The sequence below is a fragment of the Python bivittatus genome, unplaced genomic scaffold, assembly GCF_059951505.1.
Source record: "Python bivittatus isolate LINGU-HERP-01145 unplaced genomic scaffold, Pbiv_v1 ctg000700_np1212, whole genome shotgun sequence".
In the NCBI taxonomy this organism is placed as follows: Eukaryota; Metazoa; Chordata; class Lepidosauria; order Squamata; family Pythonidae; genus Python; species Python bivittatus.
In genome coordinates this window covers 16,300,418-16,308,725 of record NW_028277098.1, presented here as the reverse complement: position 1 = coordinate 16,308,725, position 8,308 = coordinate 16,300,418, and positions in this window count along the sequence as shown.

Genomic DNA, 8,308 nt, shown 5'->3' with positions numbered 1-8,308 from the left:
ATGCAAAGGAAACCAAAGGATGGAAAATGCTTGCTTAGCTATCTAGTTTCAAAAGGGTTTTACTTCTAAACTGCACCAAACATCTGCTGAGATGTTTGACAATTTGAATAATATGTAGAATAAAGGTCAACAAACCAAGTCCAGAATATATGCCCAGCATAAAACTGGATAGGTTATTATTAAATTTTATTGGAAATTAACCATAAAGGGAGCTTTATACGCCTCAAAGCAAAGCTCTCAGCCCCACCATTCTGGCAACTGAGAGCTAGCAGGAGAAAGAAAGAAGGGTCCCTTGTAGGACAAAATATAGGTGGCCACTAGATGGCCATGAAGCTACCTTTGCTGCCATCTAGAAGTTGTTCAGATTTTTGCAGCTGAGGTATAGTAGTTGTGGTGTAGCAGCAGTAGCGGTGGCTCTTTCCTCATTCACTCCCTCCTTTATCCCACACTGCTCCTCCAGTATGGATCCTACTGGGCTTTGATTTTGTTGATGGAAGGCACAGGGAGTAGGGCAAGGGGAAGACCACCGTGCTTCTGTGTCTGCAGGCCTTCTCACTAGAAGTATGCCACTGGACATTGGCACTTATGTGGGCAAGATAGAAAGTAATAGATGATGATGATGATGATGATGATGATGATGATGATGATAACTAATTGAGTATTAATAGGAATACAAGGAAAGGTCAAATTCCACAGAGCTAATAAGAACCAAATAAAGTAGCATTGAGACCCAGCTTGGTGTAGTGGTTAAGGCACCAGGCTAGAAACCAGGAGACCATGAGTTCTAGTCCCACCTTAGGCATGAAGTCAGCTGGGTGACCTTGAGCCAGTCATTCCCTCTCAGCCCTGGGAAGTAGGCAATGGCAAACCACTTCCAAAATCTTGCCAAAAAAACTGCAGGGTCTTGTCCAGGCAGTCACCAGGAGTCAATACTGATTCGAAGGGAAATTAAAAAATAAGGTATACGTAGTTTTGGAGAGAGGCCAGTTTAGGACTTCTTTCTAGAAACTTTGTTGGCATGTAGGATAAGAATAAGAAGGGGAGTTCCAGAAATGGCTTTGTGTTTGTCTTCTCTTCCACCAAACCCAGTCTTTATTTCACATAGTTAACAAGTGTATATAATGAGCTTATATGTAAGTTTCAATTTTACTTACTAAACAAATCCTGCTTTTTATTGTCATTTTTGCGTTTGCCATTTTGTGCAGAGCCGAGATGGGTCACCGTGGATCTGAATTTAATACACTGTAATCTGCATGTTAGTAATGAAAGGAAGCTGCCATAAACAGGTGAAAATAAGCTGCTTTTTTTTTTTTGAAAGAAAACTGAAACTATATAGCTGAGCTAAAACTGAAAGAGCCGAAGCTGATTCTCTCTGACTGCATGTGTGTGTGTGTGTGTGTGTGTGTGTGCGCTCCAGAAGAGAGAGGGGGAGAAGAAGCTAATTTTCAATTTGTTGATGAAGGAGGCACCAAATAGTCACAAAATTAGTGTGCGTGCTGATCTTGTTTGCTGATACTACACTCTGAGCAAAGCAGAACAGGAAGCTCAGAGTATAATATAATCTGTTTTTCATTTCACCTACATGTATGATGAATTAGTTTTGATTTCCTATGTTTGTCAGAGAGTTTGCTACCTTCATTAAAGCTGGCAAAGGATGTTTCTAGTGATGTTTCCCCTATAGGCAATCTAATTCCCAATTTCCTAGTAAATTCTACTCAGTGATAGATCTCTATGGGAGAACACTGAACCTGTATCAAGAGTTGCAAGAACAAATCCTTTTACCCAAAGAGTGTCAATCCCTTTGAAATATTCATTGTAGGTAACCAGACAATTTCTTACGAGCATAAGAAAACCACCGAGGCTCAAGCCACCTAGCTAGTCCATCATTATGTATTACTTGGTAGCTATTAGATTCACACAGAAACATGGCCATGTTATTTTTTACAGTTAGGTCTATCACATGGAAATCTTAGGAGTTCTGCTGATGTATCCAAGAGCTTCACAACTACAGTTTTGGACCACTGTCCTTGTTGTTAGCCTCTCCAAATTTCATCTTGCTCTGAGTCAAGTTCAAGTCCCAGGTAGTGTGAGACTAGGCTGAAGCTGCCATAACCTAAAGATGAAGCAGGCACGTAAGCAGAGAGGGCAAAAGCCAGGAAACTTATCTATGGAATCCCTTCGGGGAGGTAGATAAGAAGGAAGCAAGTCGTTAAGGAAAAAAACAAAGGACCTAAACCAGAAAAAAAAAGTTGGGCCTGAGCACATGGAAACCCCAATCCCATCAACAACTGCCAGACTTGTGAATCAACAAAGCAAGGACTTTTGGGGATAAGAGGGGTCCCAAAGCCCGCCCACTCTTAGTCGTCTGAGTTGTCTGAGCTGAGTCATCTGAGTCACCTTTGGATCCAGATTTGGCAGCTTCCTCTAGCTAGTGCCTGGCAGCCTAGTTGGGAAAGATGAGGGTAAGTGTGGATGAGTGCGTGTGTGTGTGTAGGAGAAAGAGCAAATGTACCTTGCAACCAGTAAAGTTTTGCTGTTACTTTAAATTCACTGGGTCTCCGTGTATTACAAAGAACCTCTCGTGCCTCAGTGTTCGGTTGGAAGTGATTTGTGTGTCTCCCCAATTATTTCCTGGCTGTTGACCAGGGCTGTGTGTCTGTCTGCTCCAGCCACCCCTATCTGGAAAACCCAGGTAGAAAGCCAGGGGGGCTGACAAGATCCGTGTGCCTCAACAGGCTGTGAGTGTGTGAGTGAGTGACCATAAGCCGAACCTGGGAGCAGCGTCTGTAACAGTAGGTTCAGTTAAAGGAAAGAGTTTTGACCAAGTATTTCCAGAGCACTAGCCTATATGGGCAACTTTATAAAAAATGAAACTAAGGCAGCAAAATAAATTTGCATTGGAGTTAGAACAAGAAAAGAGGAACACTAGGGCTTTGCAACCTGATTATGATGCAATAGAAAACTGATGGTTTCATATGTATATTTGTGTATATTTGGGGACTGTATGGCATGCTGCATAACTATAATATTACATAAACCTAATATACCCAATAAGAAAGAATATGCTAAATATCAACTTTTCTAAAGCTCTTCTAGCAGGAAGTTGGAGAAGAAGCTATGAGCAGACTAGTACTACCAAAACAAAAAAGACCAAAATAGTTTTGTGTGAAATGAATTCTGAAATAATAATTGACTGGTCTGGCCTGTTGATAGGGCTAAACTTAGATAGCTCCTAAGCAGATCTTTAAACCTATTTCAATTCAATTCAATTCCCTGTTCAGTTTAAACAGTGTTCAAATTATCAGTATGAGTATACTGTATACCCCCCCAAGATATAAACATTTTGATCTTGCAATTAATCCACCAAGAGTCATTCATATATATAAGGCATCAACAAATGTAGAATACTAAGTTGGTGATTCAATAACTTTGTGAAATAATTCTGAGGAATGAAATAAAATAGATACTTGCTTGATTTCCTAGGGGAAAACAAGTTTAGAGTCATTGTTTCATTTCATTGATTCATTTACTGCTCCATTTACTTAGGAGTATGACTCTGAACTCATGCAAAGGATGACTGTGCTAATCTGTTGTCTCTCCCCTAACTAGCTAATAAATAAATAAATAAATAAATACACAATCTCAAGCTCATGGAATATGTTTTTAATCTTTGGGTCTGCTTTTAAATAAAGTACCTCTAGATTTTGCAAGACACTTTCCTAAATTTGCACCAAATGAAACAACAGAATTAATTTCAATACAACTAAAAACAGCTTCAAAATTGCTATACCATTTCAAGCCAGCCTTTGAATGCACATATCTCAATTAAACCTATTTCTCTGATTTAGACTTGAGATTATGTGCAGAATACATGTTACAGAAAACAACAAAATTACTAATACAGAGGTGCTAATAGCAGAGAGCCATGACAGTAAAAGGCTATTTAAAATATGTTAGAAGAAAGACAGACCAGAAGTTTAGAAATGAAAGAACTGGAAGAAAAATGCAGCATATCCTTCTTAAAAGCTATTGATTTGATGTCTGATTTTATTTGTTGGAGCATATTCCCCAAATACTCTGGCAAAAATATGTCCATTTTGTTGTAACTGACAGATCATTCAAACAGTTGGAGACAGAGGAGGGAGGTTAGAAAGGACCACATAAAAGAAGAGAAAAAGGGGACGTAAGAGGCTAAATGTGCATTTTATACCAAGATCAAGGCAGGCTTCACTTCCTGAAGTACTGGACTGTAAGTCTCATAATTCCTAGCTAGTAAGGCCATTGGGCAAGGTAGGCCATCCTGGTCTGAGGAATAGAATGGCTACATGTACTATCAATAGAATATTATCCTGTGAGGCAAAGCACGAGTGGTGGTAGAATTAGTTTCTTCCAGCACTCCTTGTATTGTCTAAATGTATATTACAAGTTTGCTGGGATGCGATACAACATTGGTTTCCATGATGTACATCAACAGAAATGTATACAGAATAGATCATGGAAGAATCATGCATATCTTTTTTTTCCCTTGGCTATTGAGAGCTGCTTCATGATAGTTATCAAAGTATCTGAAAACCACAGTAGAATAAGTTTCCTTTCATACAAAGGTTTACCGTAAAGTCAATTTTCCCCCTTATAATAATTTTTCCCCATTCTTCTAAAAATAAACTGCTTATATACCTGATTCCAAACCATGGAACCATATTATCCTCCTTTTCTGTTTTTTCAATAACTTTACTTTAGAATAATCAAGGTAGACCCAATTGTTAGGATAGTCTGTAGGGTTATATGAAGGTTGATTTTTCTCTCACAGGTAAGTTTGAAAACAGACCATTCTGGCAAAAGATATACAATTTGCATGGTGGAAAATTAAGAATCAAGAGCCAGTTTGGTGTAGTGGTTGAGGCATCAGGCTAGAAACCGGGAGACTGTGAATTCTAGTCCCGCTTAGGCACAAAGCCAGCTGGGTGACCTTGGGCCAGTCACTGTCTCTCAGCCCTAGGAAGGAGGCAATGGCAAACCGCTTCTGAAAAACCTGGCCAAGAAAACTGCAGGGACTTGTCCAGGCAGTCTCCAAGAATCGGGCACAATTGAACAGATAAAAAAATAAATGAAAGAAGAATTAGATCTTTCTCTTTTTCTTTTACTTGTTACTGAAACAGACATAGACAAAATGGTGCTAAAATAATGAGAGGAAAAGAAAATAGAAATATTTGTGTAAATGTGCACATGTATGTGTATAGGCACACATGTGCATACCTCCAGGTAATGATTCCACCACACACCTGGAGCCCCAGGGTTGAGCACAGAACCATGTCTGCAGGGGCCTGCAGAAGGCCAGCAGGGTTGGGGCCAATGTAATCTCTGAAAGGATGATGTTCCAAAGGGTGGACACCACGGCAGAAAGGCCTCTCCTACGGGGCCCTGCCAGCCACCACTCCTTGGCCGACAGTACCCACAGCATACTCCTCTTGCCAGATCAACAGGGTAGGTAGAGATAACCAGGAAGAAATGGTCCCACAGGTAACCCAGCCCCGAGCCATGTAGAGCTTGAAAGGTAACTACCAGCACCTTGAATAAAGTATAAGTGTAATTAATAAAACATGTAATTAAAATCACAACTCATGGCATCACAACTCATGGTCTTGGAAAGATGTACACCTGTACTGATGTGAATTGTTACAAATATTTCTAGAGTTATTTTCTGAATAATCAAAGGGCAGGGGGAAGAATGCCAAGTATGCCGATTCAAATAAGTAACAAAGACTGTCCCTTTTTCTTTTCAGCATAGCCACACTATATCCTGTGGCATGCTCATTAGATGCTAACTCTTTAGGGTACCTAGCTACAGCGTGTTTTGTTATCCGTTTTTTAAATGCATTTAAAATAGAATTCCAGGAGGAGCAAATGAAAAAGAGAGAGAGAGAGAGATAAAGGGAAAAGGTGAGCAGTTAAAGCCATTTAGGCAATTCACGAAGATCACCGTGTGGATGAAATGCTGCTCCTGTTGCAATCAATGGATGTTTGACTCCTGCTTTCAATAGATCCAAAAGTCTGTCTAAATTCTTTTTGTTTGTTGCCTTCCTTTTTTCTTACTGCTTTGTTTTAAAGTGACTGAAATTTTATTTGTACCACAATACATGTGGACTGTGGTGTTTATTATTTCATCTCTCCCGTTTTATGCAGGACTAGCCCAAGGCCGTTTTCAAAACAGAAGCAGGAGAGACAGGCAAGAGACTTTGAAATCATTGTTCCAGCTCTCCGTAACCCCAACTGTCAGCAACGTGCATTCACAGACAGTATAACAGACAAATATGCTTTCTGCTGAGGTCTCTTCCCTGATGTGAAACTGCCACTGAGGACTGAATACAGAACATTTCACCAGGGGGAAAAAGTCAGAACAAATGCTTCCAAGTTTTATATTAAAGGCAAGGTTTCTGAAAATGTTCTCCAGTGAGTAGCTTTCAAATGCTGGAAATGAAGCTGTAGGGGTTACTACCGACCAGCAGCCAGAAAATTGATTGCTTAGTATAGATCCATAGGTTTTCGTCACTAAACAATAACCCTAAAATGGAGGTACAGAGCAAGATAAAAACAATACAAAATTACAATTTAAAATCATAAAAACCAAACAATACCAAGCATATACAGCAAGAGCAAACACAGAGGCAACGAGCACAGTAATGTGGTAACAAAAACCTGGCAAAAACAGATGAGTCTTCATTTGGTGCTGGAAACTCCCAAGGGTTGGCATTAACTACAAGTTGAGAATGACATCATCAGGGCACCTACAACATTTCATAAGAATAGAGCCAGGCTATTCGAGGGACTGTCTATGTTCTATGCTTTCTGATTGGCCGGTATGAGTCAACAGAGTTGGCATGGTCCAGGTCCCTTCAATTAAACAGTGCCGTCTATCAGGACCCGGGAAGCATGCCTTCTCTGTCACAGCACCAGACCTCTGGAATGAGATCCTTCCTGAGATCCATGTGGCTCCCATCCTGAAGGTATTTTGGAAGACCTTGAAGACCTGGCTGTTCTCCCAGGTCTTGGGTCAGAGCGGATGGGGCTCCTTGTTGGATGTGTTTCTTTGAATGATTTCTATTGAGTGTCCAGATCCCATCTTGTTTGTCTATTTTGTGTTTATGTTGTTTTTTGCTGTATTGTGAGCCACCCAGAGTCAATTTGGAGTTAGGCAGCACCTAAACCTAATTAAATAAATAAGTACATAAATTTCCAGGAAGGCCCTTTCTCAAGCTGCTGCACCAGGGACCATCCTTACAGGTCCACAGCTACAGCTACCCAGAGTCTTTTGGAGTGAGCACCCATAATCAATTTAATAAAAATAAATAAAGTAAAATGAATAAACTAGGTCACAACTCATAGATATATTTGCTCAGAATGAGGTGCTCCTTTAAGTCTTGGACTCTAAGTCCATTTTTATTAGGCTGTCCCCCACCCCACTTGAAGTTCTTGCTGGAAATAGAAGTATGATTTCAACTGATTTAAGGATACAAGAGAAAACATAACTTCATTGAATTGTAGGATTCTCTGAGCTTGGTTTTTCACTTGCAGACATTTCATTATTCACCTGGGTAACATGCATTGAAAATGTTGTCTAGGTGGGTAGTGAGATCTATGCAAATGAAAAACCAAGCTCAAAGAATCCTATGATCCTCAGAGAATTCCTATAACCTGACACTGCAATTGGAAATTTTTAAACTGTTTTTTTTTTAAATAATGCACCCTCCTGGCCTTGTAGTATACAAGTGTGTGACTAGGGATTTCAGATGTTCCTTGCCCTTTTTGTGAGATTGACCAATCTCACAAGAAATCATTAAAAGCAAATTTTATTTTAAAAAAGAAGTGAATATATAAGAGGCATAAAACCTTATCTACTTCAAATGATAATTACAAAAGAACATGCAAAGTTCCAGGCAGACCACAAGATGGCGCTTGTTTGCTTCAGTTAGTGAGCTTGGGCAAGATCCTGGAAGGGAGATTGCTTCTAGATTCCAACCTTTAATCAGAAACTCAGCAGAATAATGTTATTTCTCTCCTTTTCCTAGCTCCAGTACCCAGCACCTGTCTTTATTCTCAAAGGATCAAAACTTTTCTATCTCCAGCCATGAGGGAAGGGCTAGAGAAAACCCACCTCTGAACATGATTTCAGAACATACTTTTCTTCCTTGTGAAGAAATAGGTTCTTCTCTGTCTGAAGTGGGTGAATGTGCTTCCTATATGTAGCAGAAAGGCCTGACAGTCTGGACGATTATGAATGCAGGTTGACTTCACGACAGATTATCTAAAA